The sequence below is a fragment of the Schistocerca serialis genome, chromosome 8 (genome assembly GCF_023864345.2).
Source record: "Schistocerca serialis cubense isolate TAMUIC-IGC-003099 chromosome 8, iqSchSeri2.2, whole genome shotgun sequence".
In the NCBI taxonomy this organism is placed as follows: Eukaryota; Metazoa; Arthropoda; class Insecta; order Orthoptera; family Acrididae; genus Schistocerca; species Schistocerca serialis.
Genome location: NC_064645.1, coordinates 314,170,345 through 314,198,224, shown reverse-complemented (window position 1 = coordinate 314,198,224; position 27,880 = coordinate 314,170,345). Strand labels below are relative to the sequence as shown.

The 27,880-nt window shown below is 42.7% G+C and overlaps 1 protein-coding gene and 1 non-coding gene across 2 annotated transcripts in view; both read right to left on the bottom strand.

Annotated features, from left to right (window-relative positions):
- LOC126416993 (inactive dipeptidyl peptidase 10-like) overlaps positions 1–27,880 on the bottom strand; it is a 1,159,463-nt gene that overhangs the window by 577,575 nt on the left and 554,008 nt on the right. The window lies entirely within an intron of this gene.
- Positions 12,884–12,991, bottom strand: LOC126417662 (U6 spliceosomal RNA). The gene has a single exon (XR_007575741.1). It is a non-coding gene; the product is annotated as a U6 spliceosomal RNA (small nuclear RNA).

The window sequence follows — 27,880 nt, the reverse complement described above, 5'->3', positions numbered from 1 at the left end:
GAAACAGAAATTGAGACAAGAAAATACAGGGATTATTGTTATTCCAGGAGGAATGACTTCACAACTGCAACCTCTTGATGTCTCGATAAATAAACCATTGAAAGTGTACATGAGAGAGGAATGGAAAGAAAGGATGATGGATGAAACCCAACATTAATCCACGCCGAAGGGAGCTTTAAAACGACTTACAATCAAACAGGTGTGTCAATGGATGAAACAGTCGCGGTCAGAAAGAGTGAGAGAAGACATTACTGTTAAAACTTGCAAGAAGTGAGGGATAAGTAAAGCTCTCAATGGCAGTTAAGACCATCTCATATACTAAGAGGACAAGGAGGAAGAAGAAGAAAAAAAGAGGAACAACAATAAGAGGAAAGTTCAGATGACCATTTTAAGTCTTTTTAAAGGTCAGTTTGGTCTTATAAACTGTAAGTAGGCTGTTTAGGTTTTTATGTTGGTAACGCCACACAGCGCTCTATATGAAAATCACTGACTGTGATGTGTGAAGTCTGTGGCTGGTTTGCATTGTTGTAATATTTGTTATTGTAGTGTTGGGCAGTTGGATGTGAACAGCTCGTAGCGTTGCGCAGTTGGAGGTGAGCCGCCAGCAGTGGTGGATGTGGGAAGAGAGATGGCCGAGTTTTGAGAGCGGACGATCTGGACCTGTGTCCGTCAGAAAAACGAAATTTGTAAGACTGGCTGTCATGAACTGATATATATATATATAATGACTTTTGAACACTATTAAGGTAAATACGTTGTTTATTCTCTATCAAAATCTTTCATTTGCTAGCTATGCCTATCAGTAGTTAGTGCCTTCAGTGGTTAGAGTCCTTTATTTAGCTGGCAGTATTGGCGCTCGCTGTACTGCAGTAGTTCGAGTAACGAAGATTTTTGTGAGGTAAGTGGTTCATGAAAGGTATAAGTTATTGCTAGTCTGGGCCATTCTTTTGTAGGGATTACTGAAAGTCAGTTGCGCTAAAAAAATATTGTGTGTTAATTTAGTGATGGTCAGAATAAGTAAAGAGAGAAATGTGTGAGTACGTTCAGTTTTGATGAGCTGTTTGAAAATCAAATAACGAAAGGGATTTACCAGCACACTAATTCACAACTTTTTTAAGGGGACGTTACAAAACTAAGAGTTTTTTAAAACTCTGGATTTGCAATCTAATAATGGTGAAAAAGTTATTCAATAAATGCTTAAAAAATAAGGCGCGTCTTATAGTTCGTAGCCTCTTGTAGTCCGTAAAATACAGTAGTAATTGTGTTAGCTGGACCACTGGTAGCACTTAGGAAGTCGAGAGTGATTCAAATGGTTCAAATGGCTCTGAGCACTATGGGACTTAACATCTATGGTCATCAGTCCCGTAGAACTTAGAACTACTTAAAACTAACTAACCTAAGGACATCACACAACAAGCAGTCATCACGAGGCAGAGAAAATCCCTGACCCCGCCGGGAATCGAACCGAAGTCAAGAGTGATTACTGCTGCTGATTTCATGCGATTTTTACGGCCACCTTTCGCAATGGTCCACGGTTCCTACCCGTCAGTATAAGAAGCCTTTCCGATCTAGGTTTAGCTGTGGTTTTTACTTCGTGTTTCCGCCTCACAATCACGAGTCTACTCGGGCAGCTCCAGGAAGGTTGAAATGTCCCTGACGGATTTATTGATCACGTGACACCCAATGACTAGTCAACGTTGTTCTGACCGACATTTGCTCTTACCTCTTCTCTACTGACAACAGAATATTCTCCATTTAATTTTGTATTGGCCCATACGCATCTAATGATCAACTCTGCATTACACAGGGGTGTCCCGATATTTTTGATCAGATGTTGTTGTTGTTGTGGTCTTCAGTCCTGAGACTGGTTTGATGCAGCTCTCCATGCTACTCTATCCTGTGCAAGCTTTTTCATCTCCCAGTACCTACTGCAACCTACATCCTTCTGAATCTGCTTAGCGTATTCATCTCTTGGTCTCCCTCTACGATTTTTACCCTCCACGCTGCCTTCCAATACTAAATTGGTGATCCCTTGATGCCTCAGAACATGTCCTACCAACCGATCCCTTCTTCTGGTCAAGTTGTGCCACAAACTTCTCTTCTCCCCAATCCTATTCAATACTTCCTCATTAGTTATGTGATCTACCCATCTAATCTTCAGCATTCTTCTGTAGCACCACATTTCGAAAGCTTCTATTCTCTTCTTGTCCAAACTATTTATCGTCCATGTTTCACTTCCATACATGGCTACACTCCATACGAATACTTTCAGAAATGACATCCTGACACTTAAATCAATACTGGATGTTAACAAATTTCTCTTCTTCAGAAACGCTTTCCTTGCCATTGCCAGCCTACATTTTATATCCTCTCTACTTCGACCATCATCAGTTATTTTGCTCCCCAAATAGCAAAACTCCTTTACTACTTTAAGTGCCTCATTTCCTAATCTAATTCCCTCAGCATCACCCGACTTAATTAGACTACATTCCATTATCCTTGTTTTGCTTTTGTTGATGTTCATCTTATATCCTCCTTTCAAGACACTGTCCATTCCATTCAACTGCTCTTCCAAGTCCTTTGCTGTCTCTGACAGAATTACAATGTCATCGGCGAACCTCAAAGTTTTTATTTCTTCTCCATGAATTTTAATACCTACTCCGAATTTTTCTTTTGTTTCCTTTACTGCTTGCTCAATATACAGATTGAACAACATCGGGGAGAGGCTACAACCCTGTCTTACTCCCTTCCCAACCACTGCTTCCCTTTCATGTCCCTCGACTCTTATAACTGCCATCTGGTTTCTGTACAAATTGTAAATAGCCTTTCGCTCCCTGTATTTTACCCCTGCCACCTTTAAAATTTGAAAGAGAGTATTCCAGTCAACATTGTCAAAAGCTTTCTCTAAGTCTACAAATGCTAGAAACGTAGGTTTGCCTTTCCTTAATTTTTCTTCTAAGATAAGTCGTAAGGTCAGGATTGCCTCACGTGTTCCAGTGTTTCTACGGCATCCAAACTGATCTTCCCCGAGGTTGGCTTCTACTAGTTTTTCCATTCGTCTGTAAAGAATTCGTGTTAGTATTTTGCAGCTGTGACTTATTAAGCTGATAGTTCGGTAATTCTCACATCTGTCAACACCTGCTTTCTTTGGGATTGGAATTATTATATTCTTCTTGAAGTCTGAGGGTATTTCGCCTGTTTCATACATCTTGCTCACCAGATGGTAGAGTTTAGTCAGGACTGGCTCTCCCACGGCCGTCAGTAGTTCCAATGGAATATTGTCTACTCCGGGGGCCTTGTTTCGACTCAGGTCTTTCAGTGCTCTGTCAAACTCTTCACGCACTATCATATCTCCCATTTCATCTTCATCTACATCCTCTTCCATTTCCATAATATTGTCCTCAAGTACATCGCTCTTGTATAGACCCTCTATATACTCCTTCCACCTTTCTGCTTTCCCTTCTTTGCTTAGAACTGGGTTTCCATCTGAGCTCTTGATATTCATACAAGTCGTTCTCTTATCTCCAAAGGTCTCTTTAATTTTCCTGTAGGCGATATCTATCTTACCCCTAGTGAGATAGGCCTCTACATCCTTACATTTGTCCTCTAGCCATCCCTGCTTAGCCATTTTGCACTTCCTGTCGATCTCATTTTTGAGACGTTTGTATTCCTTTTTGCCTGTTACACTTACTGCATTTTTATATTTTCTCCTTTCATCAATTAAATTCAATATTTCTTCTGTTGCCCAAGGATTTCTACTAGCCCTCGTCTTTTTACCTACTTGATCCTCTGCTGCCTTCACTACTTCATCCCTCAAAGCTACCCATTCTTCTTCTACTGTATTTATTTCCCCCATTCCTGTCAATTGCTCCCTTATGCTCTCCCTGAATCTCTGTACGACCTCTGGTTCTTTTAGTTTATCCAGGTCCCATCTCCTTAAGTTCCCACCTTTTTGCAGTTTCTTCAGTTTTAATCTACAGGTCATAACCAATAGATTGTGGTCAGAGTCCACATCTGCCCCTTGAAATGTCTTACAATTTAAAACCTGGTTCCTAAATCTCTGTCTTACCATTATATAATCTATTTGATACCTTTTAGTATCTCCAGGGTTCTTCCATGTATACAACCTTCTTTCATGATTCTTAAACCAAGTGTTAGTTATGATTATGTTGTGCTCTGTGCAAAATTCGACCAGGCGGCTTCCTCTTTCATTTCTGTCCCCCAATCCATATTCACCTACTATGTTTCCTTCTATCCCTTTTCCTATACTCGAATTCCAGTCACCCATGACTATTAAATTTTCGTCTCCCTTCACAATCTGAATAATTTCTTTTATTTCATCATACATTTCTTCAATTTCTTCGTCATCTGCAGAGCTAGTTGGCGTATAAACTTGTACTACTGTAGTAGGCGTGGGCTTCGTATCTATCTTGGCCACAATAATGCGTTCACTATGCTGTTTGTAGTAGCTTACCCGCATTCCTATTTTCCTATTCATTATTAAACCTACTCCTGCATTACCCCTATTTGATTTTGTGTTTATAACCCTGTAGTCACCTGACCAGAAGTCTTGTTCCTCCTGCCACCGAACTTCACTAATTCCCACTATATCTAACTTCAACCTATCCATTTCCCTTTTTAAATTTTCTAACCTACCTGGCCGATTAAGGGATCTGACATTCCACGCTCCGATCCGTAGAACGCCAGTTTTCTTTCTCCTGATAACGACATCCTCTTGAGTAGTCCCCGCCCGGAGATCCGAAGGGGGACTATTTTACCTCCGGAATATTTTACCCAAGAGGACGCCATCATCATGTAATCATACAGTAAAGCTGCATGCCCTCGGGAAAAATTACGGCTGTAGTTTCCCCTTGCTTTCAGCCGTTCGCAGTACCAGCACAGCAAGGCCGTTTTGGTTATTGTTACAAGGCCAGATCAGTCAATCATCCAGACTGTTGCCCTTGCAACTACTGAAAAGGCTGCTGCCCCTCTTCAGGAACCACACGTTTGTCTGGCCTCTCAACAGATACCCCTCCGTTGTGGTTGCACCTACGGTACGGCTATCTGTATCGCTGAGGCACGCAAGCCTCCCCACCAACGGCAAGGTCCATGGTTCATGAGGGGGTTGATCAGATAGTGTTGGCTAAATTTCTCAAGTGCACGGGCTAATGTATGCGTCGAATGCAAGTTGAAAGAAAGTGTTGGCTTGAATCCTTTGTGTAGCGGCGATGAGTCACGAGTTCTGCCTGTCTTTGCAACTGACTCGCCAATATTAGTTAGCAGTTAACGCTTAGTAGTGACGGTTTGGCTCCCTAGATAACTGAGAGAACTGTTACATGTTCATCGCAGATAGGAAACATGCAATTGCAGTGAAGCAATACCTTTTTTCTTTTGAATCATCGGTCTTCTGACTGATATCATGAGCCACCCTCTTCATATCAGAGTAGCACTTGTACCTTAAACCGTCAATTATCTGCTGGATGTATTCCAATTTCTGTCTTCCCCTACATTTTTGCCCTCCACCCCTTCCTCTAGTAACATGAAAGTTATTCCCTGATTTCTTAGCACATGTCCTATCATTCTGTCTATTCTTTTTGTCAGTGTTTTCAATATGTTTCTTTCATCACCAATTCTGCGAAAAAACCCCTCTTTTCTTATCTTACCAATACACCTAGGTTTCAGCATTCCGCAACACCACACCGCAAACACTTCGACTCTCTTGTGTCCCGATTTTCGCACTATCCATGATTCATTACCACACAATGGTGTGCTCCAAACCTACACTTTTAGAATTTATTCCTTAAATTAGGGCCTGTCTTTGATACGAGTAAACTTAAGTTGGCCAGGAATGCCCTCTATGCCCGCGCTAGTCAACTTCTGACGTCCTCCTTGCCTCCTCCGTCATGGGTTGTTCTGTTTCCAACGTGGCAGAACTCATTTATGTCTACTTTGTGAACACCAGTTTTGATGTTAAGCTTTTCGCTAGTCTCATTTCTGCTGTTTCCCACTCTTTTGGTATTTTTCCGGTTTACTTTCAGTCCATATTCCGTACTCATTAGACAGTTCATTGCATTCAGCAGTTCCTGGAAACCTCCTTCGCTTTCACCTAGGATAACAATGTCATCAGCGAATCTTATAACTGAGATCCTCTTACCCTGAATCTTAACCCCACCCTTGATCTTACTTTTAAGGCAGTCAGGGCTTCTTCAATGTACAGACTGAGGAGTGGTGGTAACAGGCTGCAATATTGTCTTACATCCATTTTAATCCGAGTACTTGGTAGTCCAATATTATTGATCCTTCATGGGACTTGTGCATACCAAATATCACCCATTTCCCTATATTTTACTACTACTTTCCTAAAACTTTCGAATAACTTTTACCGCTTTAATTTGTCGAATGCTTTTTTTTACGTCTACAAATCCTACGAGCGTCTCTCAGTTTTACTTTAGTCTTCCTTCCATCATATAACGCAACATCAGAAGCGCCTCTCTGGTGCCTTTACCTTTCCTCAAGCCAAACTGATGGTCATCAAACGGATGCTCAATTTTCTTTTCCATTCGCTGTAAATTAGTCATACCAGCAGCTTGAATGTATGAGCTGTTAAGCTGATTGTGCGGCTTATGTTGAAATTATTGGCCCTTGTTATCGTCGGATTTTGTGGATTATATATTTCCTATGGTCTGATGGTATGTCGCTAGTCTCGTATTTTCTGCACACCAACTTGAACAGCATCATTTTACGAATTCCGATGCAGTGTTATCTGTCCCTTCTGCCTTATTTGGTATCAAGGCTTCCAGATTTTATTATTATTATTATTATTTTAAATTCTGGTTCTAATACTGGATCTCCTATATCTTCCATACCGACCCCAATTTCTTCTTCAGTCACGTCGTCAGACAAGTACTCCCCCTAATAGAGCTCGTCAATGTAATTTTTCCGTCTATCCGCTCTCTTCTCTACGTGTAACAGTGAAATTCCCATTGTTCTGCTAATGTTACGACCCTTCTTTTAATTTGGTTCAATGTTGTTTCAACTTTTCTATATGCTGAGACAGTCCTTCTGACTCTTTTTTTATCCATCCACATTTTTGCTGCAGCCATTTAGCTTTGGCTTCACTGCACTTTATATTCCTGTATTCGTGTCTTACCCTGAGAATTTTTGTACTTTCTTCTTTCGTCGAGCAGTTGAAGTATTTCTTGTGTTACCCAAGGTCTCTTCGACGTCGCCTACCTTGTGCACATGTTTACCTGTCCAACATCTGTGACTGCCATTTTTATGGATTTCCAATGCTCTTCAAATGACTGCCTACTCTGGTATTCCTTATCGCCAGTATCCACATCCTTAGCGAAGTTCAAACGCATCTCATCATTCTTTAGTGTTTCAGTATCCCATTTTCTTCCAGACTGATTCTTCTGGAAGGTTCTCTCAAACATCAGTCTTACTCTTCATCATTAGTAAACTGTGATCTGAGTTTATATTTGCTTCCGGGCACGTCTTACAATCCACCAATTTCGACCATGATGTAATCCAGCGGGAAACTTCCCCTGACTCCGGCTCCTTTCCAAGTATATCTCCTCCTCTTGTGGTTCTTCGCTATTACCACCTGAAAGTTATTACAGAACGCAATTAGTCCCGTCCCTCTTTGTTTCTGCCAATACCATATTCTCCCCTTTCTTCGATTCCTTTCCCTACAACCGCAATCCAGTCTCTCTTGGACATTAGATTTTCATCTCCCCTTACATTGAATTACCTGTTCAGTATCCTCATGATCAACCACAACTTTTGACCACCGACCTACTAACGACATAACCCGTACAGGCCGGCCGGAGTGGCCGAGCGGTTCTAGGCGCTTCAGTCTGGAACCGCGCGACCGCTACGGTCGCAGGTTCAAATCCTGCCTCGGTCCTGGATGTGTGTGATGTCCTTCGGTTAGTTAGGTTTAAGTAATTCTATGTTTTAGGGGACTGATGACCTCAGATGTTAAGTCCCATAGTGCTCAGAGCCATTTGAATCATTTGAACCAAACCCGTCCAGGTGATAGCAACGTCATCTGGTGAGAAATGACTGCTAGTCAGCCATACGCACTGTGCGTGTAGTATCGGTGAGCGTGCTGTCCGTGTGTAGAATAGAGGAGGCACGCGATCTATCTGAGTTCGGCTGAGGACAGGTTATGTCGTCTCGGATGCTCGGCACGAGCATTTCGGAAATTCCACGGGTGTTCGAGGAGTGCTGTGGTGTCTTCGACACGTGGTGAAACCAGGGTGAAATCACGTTCAACCGTCGCGGGGTTGGACGGCGACCCCTCGTTATAGATGTCAAAAGTCCTTGGCTGAGCAGACTGGTAAAACAGGACCAGCGGCAAACTGTGGCAGAACTGTGGTGTCACCGCCAGACACGAGAGGTGGTAGCTTTAAATCGGCCGCGGTCCATTAGTACATGTCGGACCCGCGTGTCGCCACTGTGTGATCGCAGACCGAGCGCCACCACAAGGCAGGTCTCGAGATACGGACTAGCACTCGCCCCAGTTGTACGGACGACGTAGCTAGCGATGCACACTGACGAAGCCTCGCTCATTTGCAGAGCAGATAGTTAGAATAGCCTTCAGCTAAGTCAATGGCTACGACCTAGCAAGGCGCCATTAGTAACATCGCATGTATCTATGGAATCTCACTTATATCGTCAATAGCGATGTACCAGGGATGGATTAAAGTTAAGTATTCCAGAAGCTACATACTTTTCTTTATAGCATTCATTACGTATCCTGTTACAGACCTATCTCTTGCCTGCGTGAACTAAACGCGTGCCTTTCGGCTACTTCCGTGGCGTGGCTGTCTTGTTACGCCACAACAAGAACTAATATCAGACTTTATTGTTGGAGAGAGTACGAGTGTATCTGAACACAATGTGCACCGAAAATTCCTGACGAGGGACTCAGCAGCCGACGACCCCGTGCATGTGCTCTCGTTAACACCACGACATCGGCAATGACGATTGAAATGGGCGAGTGACCATCAGCACTGGACTGTGGCGCAATGGCATAGCGTTGCGTGGTTTGATGAATCCGATGCCTTCTTCATCATGCCGATGGGATGGCTCGAATCCATCGTCTTCCAGGGAAACAGTTCCTTGACACTGTACTGTGGGACGGAGACAAGCTGGCGGCAGCTCCATTATGCTTTGGGAACATTCACGTGAGTAGCCGTGGGTGCTGCGGAGTTCGTGCAAAGCACCATGACGGCCACGGAGTATCGCACACCTGTTGCAGACCACGTACACCCCTCCATGACGACCATCGTTCTCGACGACAGTGGCATTTTTCAAAAAGATAATGCTCCATATCACAAGGTCAGGAGCGTGATGGAGTGGTTAGAGGAACACAGTAGGGAGTTACAGTTGATGCGCTGGTCCCCCAACTCGCCAGTTCTGCACCCGTTCGAACACATCTGGGATTTGATTGAATGTAGCCTCTGCCTCCCCCCCCCCCCCACAGAATTTACGGGGATTAGGTTAGTTATGTGTTTGCAGATGTTGTGCCAACTCCTTCCAACATACTACCAAGGCCTCATTGATTTCATGCCACGACGCGTCGCCGCTGTTATCTGTGTCAAAGGTGGATATACCGGCTATTAGGTAGGAGCTCGTAATTTTCTGGCTGATCAGTGAATACTCTCACTTTCATCTTCTGCTTGTGACGTCGGTATGTATACCTGAACTATTATTGTCGGTGTTGGTTTGCTGTAGAATATGATGAGAACAACCGTATCGCTGAACTGTTTACATTATCAGATTCTCTTCACTGCTTTCCTATTCATAACAAATCCTACTGCCGCTTACAATTTTCTGTTGCTGTTGATGTTATCCTATATTCGTACGATGAGAAGTCCTTATCATCAGTACTTATTTCACTTACCCCCATACTAGATTGAGCATTTACATTTTCTTTATAGATTTTCTAGCTTCTCTACAACGTTCAAACTGCTGACGTTACATGATCCGACTCGTAGAACGTTATCCTTTCGTTGATTACTTCATTTTTTCCGTTCGTCACCTGCCACTTGACATTTCCCTCCACCTTGACATTTCTCTCCTGGAGATACGAATGGGGGACTAGTCCGGAATCTTTTGCCAATGGAGAGATCAACATAACACTTTTCCAATTACAGGCAACGTATCCTGTGAACACACACTGTGTGTCTTTAACGCAGCCGTTTGGGCAAAAGAGCGCCCTGAACTTCTGTCCGCTAGCCCGCCATCTCTGAGAAGACCGTTGTGAGAACGAGGGTAACTTCTTATGCCAAAAACCTTCGTCCACCATTGATTATGAATTTTATTCACAACATGAGCAGTGGCTGGCTTTCAAACCGGGACCCAGGACATCTTTGCTAGTCAAAGACGCTAGCTCTAAGCCGGAGCAGAAGGTAATCGAAGCATTTGAGACGTGGTGCTACAGACGGATGTTGAAACACGGACTGATAAGGTAAGAATTGAGGAGGTTCTCAACGGAATCGGCGAGGAAAGGAATATATGGAAAACACTGACAAGAAGAACGGACTCCATGACAGGACATATGTTAAGACACACGAGGAATAACTTCCATTGGACTAGAGAGAGCTGTAGAGCGTAATAACTGTATAGGAAGATAGAGATTGGAACACATGTAGAAAATAAGAGGACATATGTTGTAAGTGATACTCTGAATTGATAAGGTTGCCACAGGAGAAGTATTTGGTGGACCGCATCAAATCCGTCAGATGACTGATGATTCTATAAAAATGAAGGCTAATCTCAGGAACTAATGTAGGAGCTAAACTCCTTTTTCGCCTCCACCTCCATCCCTTTGACAGGCAGGCAGTTTTTACCCCAAGAGCGATTCGTTACAGACGGTAAGCGATATGTGTACCAAGTTGGTTGAAATCGGCCCAGTGGTCTAGGAGGGGATGTTGGACAAAAATACATACATACGTTTTTATAATATGAGATTATTCGCACAGTCAGAAAATTTCTATATGGGTTGAAACGGACACCTTTAGATCCATAGCCTGTCGCTCTGTCAATGAGTCACCGAGCCAGGAAGACATAACAATTTTAATTAATATATTTCAGGACAGAAACCATGTGCAAAGGTACGGAATATCTATCTACCCTCTTACAAAATGTAAATGGAACAGGAGTGAAGGAAAATAATACTTTTAAACTAACAAGGGGAGGGAACAACGATTGCAACGTGGATTTACTGTAAACTTCGTACACTCGTAGTACTCCATGAGGAGAACAAGATGTGTAAGCAGTAGCGCGTACTTCTCAAGCGTTACTGAGCTAATCGCAAGATAATTTCGGTCGTCAAATATACAATCTGTGCGTGGCCATTTTTACCACGAAACGGCCGCAGCCGAGCGGTTCCGGCACGGTAGATCAGCGTGTTCGGTCAGAGCGATAGCTACCCTTTATAATATAAAAAAAACTAAGCAAACGGATCATCGAACCAACTGAACAGGTGTCATCGGACGTCCGCCCTGAACAAATTCAACGAACAATAAAAAAAAAATGTTTTTTTCTTTTCCTTTTGTTTTTAAAAAAAAATGGTTGGCGGTCAAGCCGCTGGATCAAGTTCCGTTCGCAGTTTGTTTTTTATTTTCAACACAGTAATTTTCTTTATTATTTATATTACAATTGATATAACGGGAAAAATACGTGTAATAGGATGAACTTTTATTAAATTTACAATGTTATTTGGCAGTCTACTAATTTTTATTATCACAAATAATATAATATTCGTAATATAATATAAACATGCGTTTACTATCGACTAGTAAACGACCAAACGCATAAAGCGATACTGAAAATGCGTGCTTGGTCGCGTCTTCAAAACTTAATCGAAAGAGAACGAGAAACTGCTTCTCGGAAGACGTTATTAAAATACTCTCGATACTGCATAACCAATTATCACAGCCGATTTTTTAGGAAATACTGCGTTATGCATGGTTTGCTTCCAGATTATCATGTGAAAGAGAGGTTTTTGAAAATGTTAACGAGGTTTGTTTTTCCACGGAAAACGTCAAAAGACCTTGCGTATGCGGAAACATAGCATTTATTCAATGTAGCTGGTGCCGTTTAACTGTATGTTTTCCATGTTTTTACGAAAAATACCATCCTGCAACTTTTACTCGTAATTTCGAAAGCGACGATTAATTGTACATCTTTCGAAAGCCGTCTGTGCCGGTCAAAACTTGGAGGTCACAAGTCGTTTCGGGCTCCTTCCAGGTATAAGGGATTTCTCAGATCACGGACAAGCATACAGTTTCAGTATGAATTTACGCATTTGGTCGTTTACTAGTCGATAGTTATGATTATTACATTATTTGTGATAATAAAAATTAGTAGACTGCCAAATAACATTGTAACTTTAATAAAATTTCATCCGATTACACGTATTTTCCCCATTATATCAATTGTAATATAAATAATAAAGGAAATGACCGTGTTGAAAATAAAAATAAAAACTGACGAACGGAACTCGATCGAGCGATCCAGCGGCGTGAACGCTAAACACTTAAAAAAAAAAAAATGTTCTATATTGTTCGTTGAATTTCTTCAGGGCGGACGTCCGATGACACCCGTTCAGTTTGTTCGATGATCGGTTCGCTCAGTTTTTTTATTATAAAGGGTAACTAACCCTCTTTTTTTTAACAGTTGGTTCACAGTTTATTACGCATTTTACTTTTTTCTTTTTTAAAAAAAAACTCATTTTGTTCGTTTCATCTGCTCGGTGTGGACGTCACAAGACACTCGTTTCAGTTCGTCGTTGATCCATTAACTCAGTTTTTTTTAATACAGAGGGCAGCTAACCCTCTGACCGAACACGCTGAGTTACCGTGCCGGCAAAAATGTGAAACGCCTCACGATTTTGCGTGTCATCCATTGCGCAGGGACCATGCTAATCTCCTCTGTATCGTTCCACTTTTAGTATATGTACTGCCAAAGCAAGTACGTAAATCTCATTTTGTTCCATATTGTTCGTTGAATTTGTTTGTGGCGGACGTCCGATGACACTCGTTCAGGTTGTTCGTTGATCCGTTTACTCAGTTTTTCATTACAGAGGGTAGCTAAACCCTCTGACCGAACACGCTGAGCTACCGTGCCGGTATTTTGTTCGTTTTCGTTCGTTGTATCTGCTTGGGACGGACGTCGGAAGACACCCGATTCAGTTCGTGGTTGATCCATTAACTCAGTTTTTTTATTACAGAGGGCAGCTAACCCCCTGACCGAACACGCTGAGTTACCATGCCGGCATAGATATATATTCGACGACTGAAATTATCTTACGATTTTCTCAATAACGCTTGAGAAGTACGCGCTACGGCTTACACATCTTGTTATCCTCATGGGGTACTACGATTGTACGAAGTTTGCAGTAAATCAGCGTTCCAAACGTCGTGGCCTCCCCTTGTAAGTACGTTTCAGCACGCAACATACTGTGGCTTCCGGTGTGCAACGTAGACGTAGACGAGTATTGCTCAGTCGGCGAATCTACGGAGTGTCGATCTGGAGGGCAGTATATGTCGCGCAGGCCGGAAGGAAGGAGGGTCTCCGTCCGAGGCGCCGTGTCGGCGTTTGCGGCTGTGACGGATGGTGGCGCTATTTCCGGAGTGTCGGGCGCGCGTATCGACTGCCCCCTGCGTGACCCCACACGCGTGCCGCCGCCAGGACAGCACAAGGCACACTGACCACGAGCAGCGCGGAGGCGGCGGTGGGCAGGGGACCGCGAGGCCAGCCTACTCGGCCTGTCTCTGCGGCATGGTACCGGCCAGGCACATTGTGCAGGGAATACGTGAAAGAAAAGAAGAGTGAGAAGTGTAAATGAGAAAGCAAATCATCAAAAGGAAGACCAAGAGCAAAGGAAAAAAAAAACCATGCAAAATGAGGAGGATGAGAAGGAGTGGAACTGAAGGGAGAGGAAGAGGGCCAGTGAAGAGGAAATTTAGGAGACTAAGGAAAGGGGGTTGCAGAAGATTTGGAAGGTGTTGTGTACATAGTTCTCCATAGTCAGAGCGTACACAACTTTCCCACTAGAGCGCGCCCCGCTAAGCACAACAGCGCACGCGCAGCGCTCGTCCTTCTCCGCACTACGAGATGGCGCTGCCTTAGAGACGGACCAAATTCTGCTTCCGCCGATCCGCGTATTAATATGTAACGCAGCCAATGAGATTGCTGCTAATGTAGAACCTTTTCTCCTTGCGGATCACACTCGTGCAGTGATACCTGAACGCGTGAGGTATTATAACGAGTGTACAGACCTCCGATTAGTCAGTCTGCATTTGTCTGCACCAGTCTGTACCAGTCTGCATTAGTCTGTACCAGTCTATAGTCAAGTTTCAGTATGCACCTAATAAGATTATCATATTCCTGTACATAGCCATGAAGAGATGTGTATAGACACTTTGTCAAGTATCAGAGATATGTGAGAATAAGATTAACGTACCAAGACCAAAGGAACTTCAGATTGTCAATTGCAAACAGCATCCAGAATCAAGTTACGTAATGTCTGTGCTTTTTATTATTTTAATAAATGTGTGTGAAAAATAATCAAGTTCTGTTTAAAGTTGGTCACCGTCAATCTGATACTTTAAGTGTGCAAGTGGCATTTCTATCGTATGACCTAACGGCAGAAGCTAAACACGCCACGGTAAGACCACGAGACATATTGCTGACACTCGCCTACTTTGTTAGAGCGACAAGTCAAATAATCTGATGGTGTGTGTACCAAAGGTCTTACAGTACGCACACCACAGAAGGAGAGTGCAGGAAAGGAGAAATAAGAGGAAGAGAAGTAGAGAATAGAAAGGATGTGGGAACAGAAGGGAGCAGAGGTGAAGCAAAGGAAAATAATGGTGTGGAAAAGAAAAGGGGAATGGAAGAGAGGCACTAAGAGAGGGGGTGGTTGGGTGAAGAGTGGTATATTAGAAAATAAGACAAACAGAAGAGAGAGTGGAAGAGGACAGGAAAACATGAGAGAGATAATTAGGGAATAGAGTGATAATGAAGACGAAAAGCAGAGTGGGTGACTGAGTGAGTGATGGATGAATAAGGGAATAAAATATAGAGAGATAAATAGAGGTAATTGTCATCTTCAACTTTTTTAGTCCTGTCTTCCTCAGTTGCGTGTAATATTACGGTATATTGATAATTTTTACTTATGGACCGTCTGACAGAAACCAAAACACTGCATTGAAACAAGCGTTCAGTTCATAGTGCTGTGGAACGCGCGAAAAAATCCGCAAATTGGCATTCATAAGAAGAAGAACAACACCAAAAATGCAACAGGAACGTAATATGTAAGAAATTGTCCACGCAACCTGCCACTGATGATGCCTTGCAGAAAATAAAGGCGAAACGCGTATGGCACTAAAATTGTGTTTTATTCAGTTGCTGTGAGACGGTCCATAAGTAAAAATTATCAATATACCGTAAGAGGTAATTGTAATAGCAGCAGCAGCAAGAGTAGTAGATGAAGACAAATAGGAGAGACAAGAGAGTAATAGTCATTTTCATTTTACTCTGTGTAAAAGAGACAAATGGTCTGCTCTAAAAAAAATGAACACTTTGGAACTTCCAGTATTTTGTCTTGCTCTTCGGCCGAAGAGGATTGACTATACAGGTGTTAATAACTATCGCCCAGCATCACTCCTTACATCTTCTAAAATTTTTGAGATGGTATGTACTCCAGGCTTGTCAACCATCTACGTAGCTATGGGCTACAGTTTGGATCTGAAATAGCCCAGCTACTTACACATTTAGTGAGCATATAATAAAATATTTAAATGACAAACTATCACTAGTTGCGACGTTCCGCGATTTATCGAAGATCAATCACCATCTTATGGAATACGTAGTTCAGTGTATGCCTCGTTTAGTTTTTATTTAAGAAACAGGATGCAGGAACAGTTATGGGGGGATATCATCTACTCCAGGTGCCTTGTTTCAACTCAGCTCTACCAGTACACGGTCAAATTTTTCTCGCACTATCATAATTCCCACGTTGTCATCATTTACTTCCTTTTCCCTTTCTGTTTTAGTCTTGTCATTTTCCTTATGTAATCCTTCTGTGGCCTGCATTTTAGCTTTGCCTTCGTTGCTTAGTAGCGAGGTACATATGAGTAAGATGCTTCGTACTGGTTTTCCGCATAGGCTCCTAATATTCTTTCTCAAAACTTCTCTTTGATTTCCCTATAGGCGGCATATATCTCTCTAGTTTTCGTGCGTGCTGTAGAGACTAGCCATTTTGCACATTTTATCAGTGTAATTTTTTAGAGGTCTGTGTTCCCTTTTGCCTGCTGCAGTAGCTGCTTTTTATATATTTTCTCCTTTCCATTATTCTTCGTCCTTTTCGTTGATGTCTCTAACTTGAGAGTAACAATTATACAGGGTGTAGACGATTCTAAACTGAATATTTTGAGACAAAGAACCAATGGATGCCAGCGAGTACTTCAGGCGTACCCGGCCCGAGTAAGCAAGTCGTGTGAGGCACGTGTTTAAAGCTATTGTCTTTCACGGAAGATTTGCGATAAAATGAGGCAGAAGAGATTGATAACATGCCTTCTGGGTTTGGGGGAAGTGCCTAATCGCAGATGTGCGTTTAATATGTGGAACAGCGGAATACTGTGTACGGAAACGCAATCGAATATACAGTAAAGAGTTCTCCAATAGGTGTCATGCAAATGTGAAGAGCCGGCCGGAGTGGCCGAGTGGTTCTTAAGTCTGTTTCTATAGTAGTTGGGTTGTGATTGTGGGCTATTAGCTGGTCAGCAAATGTGCTACGGGACCTGTTGCTTTTTAAAGCTCTGACAATCTGAATATCTGGGTTGGGTTGTTTGGGGAAGGAGACCAGACTGCGAGGTCATCGGTCTCATTGGATTAGGGAAGGACGGGGAAAGAAGTCGGCCGTGCCCTTTGAAAGGAACCATCCCGGCATTTGCCTGGAGTGATTTAGGGAAATCACGGAAAACCTAAATCAGGATGGCCGGACGCGGGATTGAACCGTCGTCCTCCCGAATGCGAGTCCAGTGTTTAACCACTGCGCCACCTCGCTCGGTACAAGTTTTTAGATCAGACTGATTTATCGTGTAACCGAAGTTTAACGAGTTCCTTTTAACACTCATGTCTATGACTTCACACTTTTCGTTATTTAGGGTCAACTGCCACTTTTCGCACCATTCTGACATCTTTTCTAAATCTTTTTGCAGTTTGTTTTGATCTTCTGATGACTTTATTAGTCGATAAACTACAGCGTCATCTGCAATCAACCGAAGACGGCTGCTCAGATTGTCTCCAAAATCGTTTATATAGATAAGGAACAGGAAAGGGCCAATAACACTACCTTGCAGAACGCCAGAAATCACTTCTGCCTTACTCGATGACTTTCCGTCAGTTATAAGAACTGTGATCTCTCTGACAGGAAATCACAAAAAATGGCTCTGAGCACTATGGGACTTAACATCTATGGTCATCAGTCCCCTAGAACTTAGAACTACTTAAACCTAACTAACTTAAGGACATAACACAACACGCAGTCATCACGAGGCAGAGAAAATCCCTGACCCGCCGGGAATCGAACCCGGGAACCCGGGCGTGGGAAGCAAGAACGCTACCGCACGACCACGAGCTGCGGACGGGAAATCACAAATCCAGTCCATAACTGAGACGATATTCCATAAGCACGCAATTTCACTACGAGTCTCTTGTGTGGTACAGTGTCAAAAACCTTCCGGAAAGCCCGCATCTCGTGGTCGTGCGGTAGCGTTCTCGCTTCCCACGCCCGGGTTCCCGGGTTCGATTCCCGGCGGGGTCAGGGATTTTCTCTGCCTCGTGATGGCTGGGTGTTGTGTGCTGTCCTTAGGTTAGTTAGGTTTAAGTAGTTCTAAGTTCTAGGGGACTTATGACCACAGCAGTTGAGTCCCATAGTGCTCAGAGCCATTTGAACCTTCCGGAAATCCAGAAATACGGAATCGATCTGAAATCCCTTGTCAATAGCACTGAACACTTCATGTGAATAAAGAACTAGTTATGTTTCACATGAACGATGTTTTCTAACCCCATGATGACTGTGTGTCAATAGACCGTTTTCTACGAGGTAATTCATAATGCTCGAACACAATATATATTCTAAAATCCTGCTGCATATCGATGTTAACGATACGGGCCTGTAATGTAGTGGACTACTGCCTCTCTTGAATATTGGTGTGACCAGTGCAAATTTCCAGTCTTTGTGTACGGATATTTTGTCGAGCGGAGGGTTGTATATGGTTGTTAAGTATGGAGCCAATGCATCAGCATACTCCGAAAGGAACCTAATTGGTATACAGTATGGACCAGAAGACTTGCTTTTATTAAGTGATTTAAGTTGCTTCACTACTCCGAGGATATTTACTTCTACGTTACTCATGTTGACACCTGTTCTCGATTAGAATTATGGAATATTTACTTCGTCTTCTTTTATGAAGGCATTTCGGAAGGCTCTGTTTAGTAACTCTGCTTTGGCAGCATTGAGTAGAGGTAAAAAAAGGTAACTCAGAAATTTGACACACGTTTTTCTCTAAACCATATTTTTCAAATTGGCGAGAACATAACATGAGAATGATACAAACGATTTTGATCGGCATTGGATTCCGGCATTCTAAATCGAATTCTCCATCAGCTTACGTAGCCTTCTTGCGATACCTTCAAAATTCTATTTTCGGTGCACGATTTTGTCTCGATTTTGCAGGCGCAGAAAATGATATTTGTTTCAACACGTCACCATTTTGTTTGAACATAATATTCCTTAATTGTCCTATGTATACTGATAGAAAATATATTGAAAACGACTTACACAACATTATTTTGTTACAGATCCTGTAGAAGGGCTTGGGAATTGCCGCCGACGATGAATGTTACGGCTGCAAGGGGCCCCTCCACCTGGCACAACAGTTAAAGGGAGCGTAAGATGTGGACACAAAAGTCATTCCTTTTACTTTATTTGAAAAAAATGACGATAATCACCTGCTTTTCGTGAGTTCAAGGAGGTCTACCTCCTAAAGTCAGCAATGGGTCGGTTGTCCGCATGTTCGCGCGGAAGAGAAACACGTATGTCAGTAAAGAAGAGATATACTCCCACATACTATCGATTCAGCACATTGGCAGAGTTAATTTCCTTTCCATAATCTTGTGTTTCTTAGGCAGACGTACAATTTTCTCTGTGGGGTATCGAATTTTTATTTCCAAAAACCCTTTGTTGGTGTCAAAAATGCTAAGCTGTGTCATGAAGTCTGTATTAAACTATAGGTCCTGCAGTAACTGGCTTGGTAAGTCGGTTGAAAGGTGAGAGAAAGGCAAGGTCATGCCACTTCCAGTTAGACAATGCTTAATGAAGTGCTGTGGTTTTCTGTTCAGCTTTACATATAGGATGGTACGTCGGACGTACTAAGAATTATTAATTACGAGTAATAACTTACAGAGATTTAGTGTGAAGCATCTTATATCTGGTATCGATAGTTACGATGCCACGGCGTAGGTGCAAGTTCTTAGGTTGGCACTACGACACTGACACCGACGACAGCGCTCTCTAGCCGGCGCAGTGCAGCTCTACGAACGCCGCTCCAGATTCTACCCATTTGATTCCGAGCTGACGGCCAAGCATCTCAGCTTCTACTTCATAGGGGGCTAGCCATTACAGACTTTGTTACTTCAGTTACTTCAATGCTAGTTTGTTGGTAGATCTCCTAAATTCATATGATCTGATGCAAACTGTGTTTTTTCCAACTAGGGTGCAGGGGAACAGTAGCACAGTCATAGACAATATTTTTATTCATTCTTCATTACTAGCTGGGCATTCTGTTAGTAAAAGGGTGAATGGCCTTTCAGACCATGATGCACAAATTTTAACACTAAAAGGTTTTTGTACTCTAACCAATGTCGTATTTAATTACAAACTACGTAGGAAAGTTAATCCAACAGCAATAGAGAGTTTTTCAAAACTTGTCAAGGAACAAGAGTGGCAAGATGTTTATAGTGCCGATAATATAGATGATAAATACAATGCTTTCCATAACACATTTCTCATGCTCTTTGAGAGTTGCTTTCCATTAGAACATTCTAAACGGGGTACTAGCAGTAATGGACAGCCCGGTTGGCTGACTAGTGGGATAAGGATATCATGTAGAACAAAGCGGGAATTATATCAAAATGTTAGAGGTAGTCACAATCAAGCTACGGTGGCCCATTACAAATAGTATTGTAAGGTGCTTAAAAATGTTATTAGCAAGACAAAAAGTATGTGCTATGCAAATAGAATAGCTAATTCACAGGATAAAATTAAAGCCATATGGTCAGTTGTGAAGGAAGTATCTGGTCAGCAGCACAAGGTTGACAATATAAAGTCAGTTTGCAGTAATAATATTTCTGTTACTGATAAATCAGATATATGTACAGTATTTAATAACCATTTTCTGAGCATTGCTGGTGAATTAAATAAAAATTTAGTATCTACAGGAAATCATATAAATTTCTTAGCAAATGCCTTTCCGAGATTGACGTCTGAAATACTCCTCTGTGATACAGACAAGAGGGAGATTCAGACAATAATCAAATCACTGAAGACTAAGGACTCTCATGGTTATGATGGAGTGTCTAGTAGAATATTAAAGTACTGTGCTGCACATGTTAGCCCTGTATTTTGCCATATTTGCAATTTTTCCTTTAGGAATGGTCAGTTTCCTGAGCGATTAAAGTACTCAGTAGTAAAGCCGCTTTATAAAAAGGGAGAAAGGGATAATGTAGATAATTTTAGACCTATTTCTATGCCATCAGTGTTTGCAAAAGTTATCGGAAAGGCTGTGTATGTAAGGTTAATTGATCACTTTATATCACACGATTTGCTATCAAATGTACAGTTCGGCTTTAGAAGTCGTTTGACAACTGAAAATGCTATATTCTCTTTTCTCTGTGAGGTACTGGATGGGCTAAACAAAAAGTTTCGAACACTTGGCGTATTTTTTGATTTAACAAAGGCATATGACTGTGTTGATCACACAATATTGCTCCAGAAGTTGGACCATTACAGAATAAGGGGAGTAGCTCACAATTGGTTCACCTCTTACTTTAGCAACAGGCAGCAAAAGGTCATTATTCACAATGTTGATAACGGTTGTGATGTGGGATCTGATTTGGGTACTGTCAAGTGAGGGGGTGCCCCAGGGATCAGTGTTGGGGCCACTCCTGTTCCTTATTTATATAAATGATATGCCCTCTAGTATTATGGGTAAATCTAAAATATTTCTGTTTGCTGATGACACTAGCTTGGTAGTAAAGGATGTTTGTTGTGTGCAACATTTGCTCAGTTTCAAGTAGAGCAGTACATGACCTCAGTTCATGGCTTGTAGAAAATAAACTAACGTTAAATCACAGTAACACTCAGTTTTTACAGTTCCTAACACACAATTCAACAAAACCTGACGTTTTAATCTCACAGAACGGGCATATGATTAGTGAAACTGAACAGTTCAAATTTCTAGGTGTTCAGATAGATAGTAAGCTGTCGTGGAAAGCCCACGTTCAGGATCTTGCTCAGAGACTTAATACTGCCATTTTCACTATTCGAACGGTATCGAAAGTGAGTGATATTTCGACACGTAAATTAGTCTACTTTGCTTATTTTCATTCACTTATGTCGTATGGTATTATGTTTTGGGGTAACTCTTCCCATTCTAGAAGGATATTTTTGGCTCAGAAACGGGCGGTTCGGGCAATAAGTGGTGTGGGTTCACGAACCTCTTGTCGACCTCTTTTCACGAGTCTGGGTATTTTGACATTGGACTCTCAATATGTATATTCCTTATTGTCGTTTCTTGTTACCAATATTAGTTTATTTCCAAGAATAAGCAGCTTTCACTCGGTTAATACTCGGCAGAAATCAAACCTCCAGCCGGTCGGAGTGGCCGAGCGGTTCTAGGCGCTACAGTCTGTGGCCGCGCATCCGCTACGGTCGCAGGTTCAAATCCTGCCTCGGGCATGGATGTGTGTGATGTCCTTAGGTTGGTTATGTTTAAGTAGTTCTAGGTTCTAGGGGACTGATGACCTCAGAAGTTAAGTCCCATAGTGCTCAGAGCCATTTGAAGCATTTTCAAACCTCCTTTTGGATCGGACTTCCTTAACTCTTGTGCAAAAAGGTGTGCAGTATACTGCTGCATCCATTTTCAATAAGCTGCCACTCGAATTCAAAAATCTAAGCAGTAATCCACGCGCTTTCAAATCGAAACTGAAGAGTTTCCTCATGGGTCACTCCTATTCTGTCGAGGAGTTAATTGAAAAATTAAGATGATTCTCATTGTATTGCTGATAGCGTTTGCTTAAGCTTATGGACAGATTTTCTTTCAGGTTCATGAACATTTATTTTTATCTGTTATTACATTTTATGTTGTGAGTTCATGTACTGACACGTTCCATGACCTTGGAGATTTGCTCCTCAATTTGGTCCTACGGAACTTGATATTTAAATAAATAAATAAATAAATAAACTAGTAGCTGTTAGCGTTCGTACCTGTACTGCTTCGCACCTACGTGCTCATCTCAGCCAAAGTTAAGTAACCATTATGAAGTCATAATTTTGATTATAGTAAACTTGTAAAATATACAAGCAGTACCGAAGTATTTCACCTTTTTCTGCTCCTATTCCCTTCCTACATTCAGCCTACCTTTCAGTTTACAGGAGCAGACCCACGCGCTGCCTATCCATGCGGGATACAAAATTATAGACTCAAGAAATCTGTTAATTATTTCTTATGACCCACGTACATTGTCTAGTGCGCTGAAACGTTCGTAACAAGAAACCAGAACGCGAAAATTTTATCTGCTGTAAGACAATTGAAAGAGTCTACTTTAGCAGTGACACCACCGTTTATAGCGTTACGCACATGCATTTTGAAACATAATATTTAAACACAAATATGACACTGCCCAATTTTTTTGCTTTTGTCTCTTCCAGAACAATAGCCTAAAAATAATTAGATGCCTGTGTTTTATTCATTGTTGACAAACAAACAGAACTACACAAAAAGGTCGCATGGTACGATTGTGGTGGCACGCATGGAAGTAACTAAGATTTTGCAGGCTAATAAATATAACACTGAACTCGCATTTTGGAGGACGACGGTTCGATCCCGCGTCCGGACAGCCTCATTTAGGTTTTCCGTGATTTCCCTAAATCACTCGAGACAGATGCTTAGATCGTTCCTTTGAAAGGCATGGCCGACTTCCTTCCCCATCCTTCCATAATCCGATGAGAACGATGACCTCGCTGTCTGGTCTCCTTCTCCAAACAACCCACCCCAACTCATAAATACACTGCCAAAAAAATTAATACATCTGGAAAGACGATGTAGATTTTGATCTGATGACGTCATATGCCACCTGGGGATAGTACGAGAAGATGTACTCTTAGTGGTTTCAGCGTCGTCCGCCAACAGATAGCGAAGGGGCATGGTGACCAGAGCTGCGCCTGGCCTTTAAAAGGGAATGTTCACAGCCAAAAGTCTCAGTGTGGGCAAACGTGTGAAGCAAGCAAGCAGGCAACCAAGCCACTCGCGCTTGCTACAGCCAACTGAGTGAGTTTGAAAGAGGTCAAATTGTGGCCTTCCGAGTGGCAGGATGTTCCTTTCAAAGAATGGCCCACAAGTGGGACGTACTACGTCAGTTGTGCAACGTTACTGTCATCAGTGGTCAAGTGAACATTCTCACACCCGTAGACGAGGTTCTGAACGTCCATACAGCACAGATGCCTGCCAGGATTGTTGTATTCTAAGGGCAGCAGTGGCAAATCGTACTATCACAGCACAGATAAAAGAGCTTGTGAGTCCAGACGTGTCAACACGAAATGTTGCGGACCGGTGTAACTACAAGCACGCACACCTTAGCCAGTATTCCATTCACGCAAAGTATCGATGTGTACGGCACGAGTGGAGCCGTCAGAGGATCACTTGGAAGATGGAATGGCTCGCCACGGTCTTTAGCGATAAAAGATTCTGCCTGCACACAACTGATGGTCGTTTGCGTGAATGACGTAGACTTGCTGAGCCCTACCACAGGCCTTATGGTCTGGGGTACGATAAGCCATAACTCTCATTCATCTGTGATGTTTCTGAAGGGAACGCTAACCAGCGCTCTGTATGTGCAGGAGGTTGCTAGACCCGTTATCTTGCACTTATTGCAACAGGAAGGTGACGTGTAGCTCCAACAGGATAATGCTCGACCATACACTTCTCGTGAAACTCAACGTGGTCTGCAGGACGTGCAGCAACTTCCCTGACCAGCACGATGTCCAGACTTGTCTCCAATCGCTCACATTTGGACATGACGAACGGGAAGTGACTCGTGTGACTAGTCAACCAACAACTATTACAGAACTACGTGAACATGTCGAGCAGGCGTGGAATAACGTTATTCCAGGACAGTCTTCACCATCTGTACGATCGACAGGATGTCAGAGTCAGCGCCTGCGTGTGGAGCCTACACCACATACTAGGATGGATGTTTCAGCACGGGTCGATACTTTGTACCTAAGAACCGCTTGTGCTATTGATCTGTAAATGAAATAATTTCGTGTACTACCACATGTGCTGTTACAACATTAAATCCTCAGAGAATTGGAAACCTCTAAATTGATGAACCAGATTTTATTATTACTTTTTTTTCGGCTGTGTAAGATCGTGACTATACAGGGCTATCGGTGTCTGGTTGCCGTTGTAAGTAGGCTGTTTATGCGTTTGTATGTTGGCAGCGCTATGTAGCTCTTTGCGTTAATAACTCTGACAGCACTGTGCAAGATATTCTGTTGCTGATCGGACTCATCAGTTGGAGGTGAACAGCCAGCAGTGATGGAAGTTGGGTGTGAGTAGTCAGCAGTGATGGAGGTTAGAGGTTAGTAATTAGCAGTGTTGGAGCTTTTCAGTATTAGCGCGAGCGGACGATCTGGACGTGTCCGAATTCGAGATTGAGTATTATTCATGATTATATAATTTTTGGAACTGGATGTCACGGACAATTATATATTTTGTTAAACTGGATGTCACATTATTAGGGTAAAAATTAATTGTTTCCTTTGGGACAAAATCTTTCCTTTGCTGACCATATGCCTATTAGTAGTTAGAGCCTACAGTGGTTAGAATCTTTTATTTAGCTGGCTGTATTGGCGTTTGCTGAATTGCGGTAGTTCGGGTAATGAAGATTTTTGTGAGGTGAGTGAGTTATGTAATGTGTAGGTTATTGTTAGGATTTCCTCTTGTTAGGGTCATTCTTATGGGTTAATTTTAAAGCAGCCAGATCGCGTTAGCGTTGAATATTGTGGGTAATTAATATATAGAAAAAGTCTGAGTTCTGCTTGTCAGGCCAAATTCAGTAGCTCAGTGTTGGAATGATGAGGATAAGTAAAGAGAAAGTAGGCTCAGTTAGGTTCAGTTTCACTCAGCAGTTTAAGTAAAAACTTAATAAAGAAGTTTCATCTTCACAGTTATTTCTGTCTAAGTAACTAATATCATTTTTAAGAAGTTTCACCGTTCTAAACTCTGGGGCTGTCTATTACAGCGACAACCCGCGAATGTTATTGATTCGTTTAAAACTGATGAAAAGCATTGTAATAAAATCTGAAAAAACTCACTTGTCTGTTGGTGGAAAAACTGTAGTATGGTCAAAAGCGGAATGTATTATTTGCTTATTCCGTACGACTTAGTAACAGTGTTATTTTAATAGTTGCGATAAACGTCTCGCATCCCTAAGTGGCACATCGAACAGTTCCATTATTTCTTAGGCCGTCGGAGTTTGTAAGCCGAGAGGTAGCGGCATCCGATCCTGGCCGGACTACCGTGTTTCTCAGTTTGTCATTAATCTAGCCTTCACCTGCTGACGATGTGAGAAGTCACCAGGAACGACACGTGGTTCGGATTCCACACTAAACAGTATGCTCAATTGCCTAATGAGGATTACTGGGGTACGTTAGGGATACGCAAGTAGCCGAAGTGTTCAAAATGCTTCAAATGGCTCTGAGCACTATGGGACTCAACATCTGAGGTCATCAGTCCCCTAGAACTTAGAACTACTTAAACCTAACTAACCTAAGGACACCACATCCATGCCCGAAGCAGGATTCGAACCGGCGACCGTCGCTGTCTCGCGGTTACAGACTGAAGCTCCTAGAACCGCTCGGCCACAACGGCCGGCCAGCCGAAGTGTCATCCAATCGAAAGACTTATACTCGTCACTGAGACACAATCAACTGTTATTATTATTTTTATGCAACAATATTAGATTAGAGGACTTGATTACGGTCACGAACGACGGTGCTATTGTATTACAATTTTTCCGTCGTCGAAATTGTTCCCATATGAGCGATCCTGAACAATACACTCAGGTGACAAAAGTCATGGGATAGCGATATGAACATATACGGATGGCGGCAGTAACGCGTACACGAGGTGTAAAAGAACAGTACACTGGCGGAGCTGTCATATTGTACTAAGGCGATTCAAGGTTTCCGACGTGGTTATGACCGCACGACAGGGATTAACAGAGTTAAAACGCGGATTGGTAGTTGGAACTAGACGCACCGTACATTCCAATTCGGAAATCTTTAGGGAATTCAGTATTCCGAGATGCACAGTGTCAGGCATGTGCCGAGAAACCCAAATCTCAGGTATTACTTCTCACCACAGACAACGAGCCGGCCGGTGTGGCCGAGCGGTTCTAGGCGCTACAGTCTGGAGTCGCGCGACTGCTACGGTCGCAGGTTCGAATCGTGCCTCGGGCATGGATGTGTGTGATGTCCTTAGGTTAGTTAGGTTTCAGTAGTTCTAAGTTCTAGGAGACTGATGACCTCAGAAGTTAAGTCCCTTAGTGCTCAGAGCCATTTGAACCACAGATAACGCCGTGGTCGACATCATTCACTTATGGACCCGGAGCAGCGGCGTTTGCGTAGAGCTGTCAGTACTCAAGTGCAAGCAACACTGCGTGAAATAAGCGCAGAAATCAATTTGGGGCGTATGACGAACGCATCCGTTACGACAGTACGGCTAAATTTTGCGTTGTTGGGCTACGGCAACAAATGACCCACGGGAGTGCCTTTGCTGACCGTACGACACCGACTGCAGCGTCTCTTGTGGGCTCGTCGCGATATCGGTTGCGCCCTAGACGATTGTAAAACCTTGGCCTGGTCAGACGAGCCACTATTGCATTTGGTAAGAGGTTATAGTAGGGTTGAAGTGTGGCGTAGACGCCACGGAGCCACGGACCCAAGTTGTCAACAAAGCACTGTGCAAGCTGGTGGTGGCCCCATAATGGTATGAGCTGTGTTTAGTTGGAATGGACTGGGTCCTGTGGTCAAATTGATTCGATAATTGAGTGGAAATGGTTATGTTAAGCTACTTGGAGACCATTTTCAGCTACTCATGAACTTCATGTCCGCAAACAACGATGGACATATTATAGACGACAATGCACCATATCACCAGGTCACAATTTTTCGCAGTTGGTTTTAAGAACATTCTGGACAGTCTGAGCGAATGATTTGGCCACTCATACCGCCCGACACGGGACATTATCGAGAGGTCACTCCATGCACAAAATCCTGCACTGGCAACACTTTCACAATTATGGATGGCTGTAGAGGCAGTGTGGCTCAATATTTGTGCAGGGGACTTCCAACGACTTGTGGAGTCCATGGCATGTCGAGTGGCTGCACTACGCCCTATTTGCCCAAGAAATTCACAGTGCCGTAGACACTGGCGAGCAGATTGATGCCGTATTCCTGGACTTCAGGAAGGCATTTGATACGGTTCCGCACTTACGTTTAGTGAAAAAA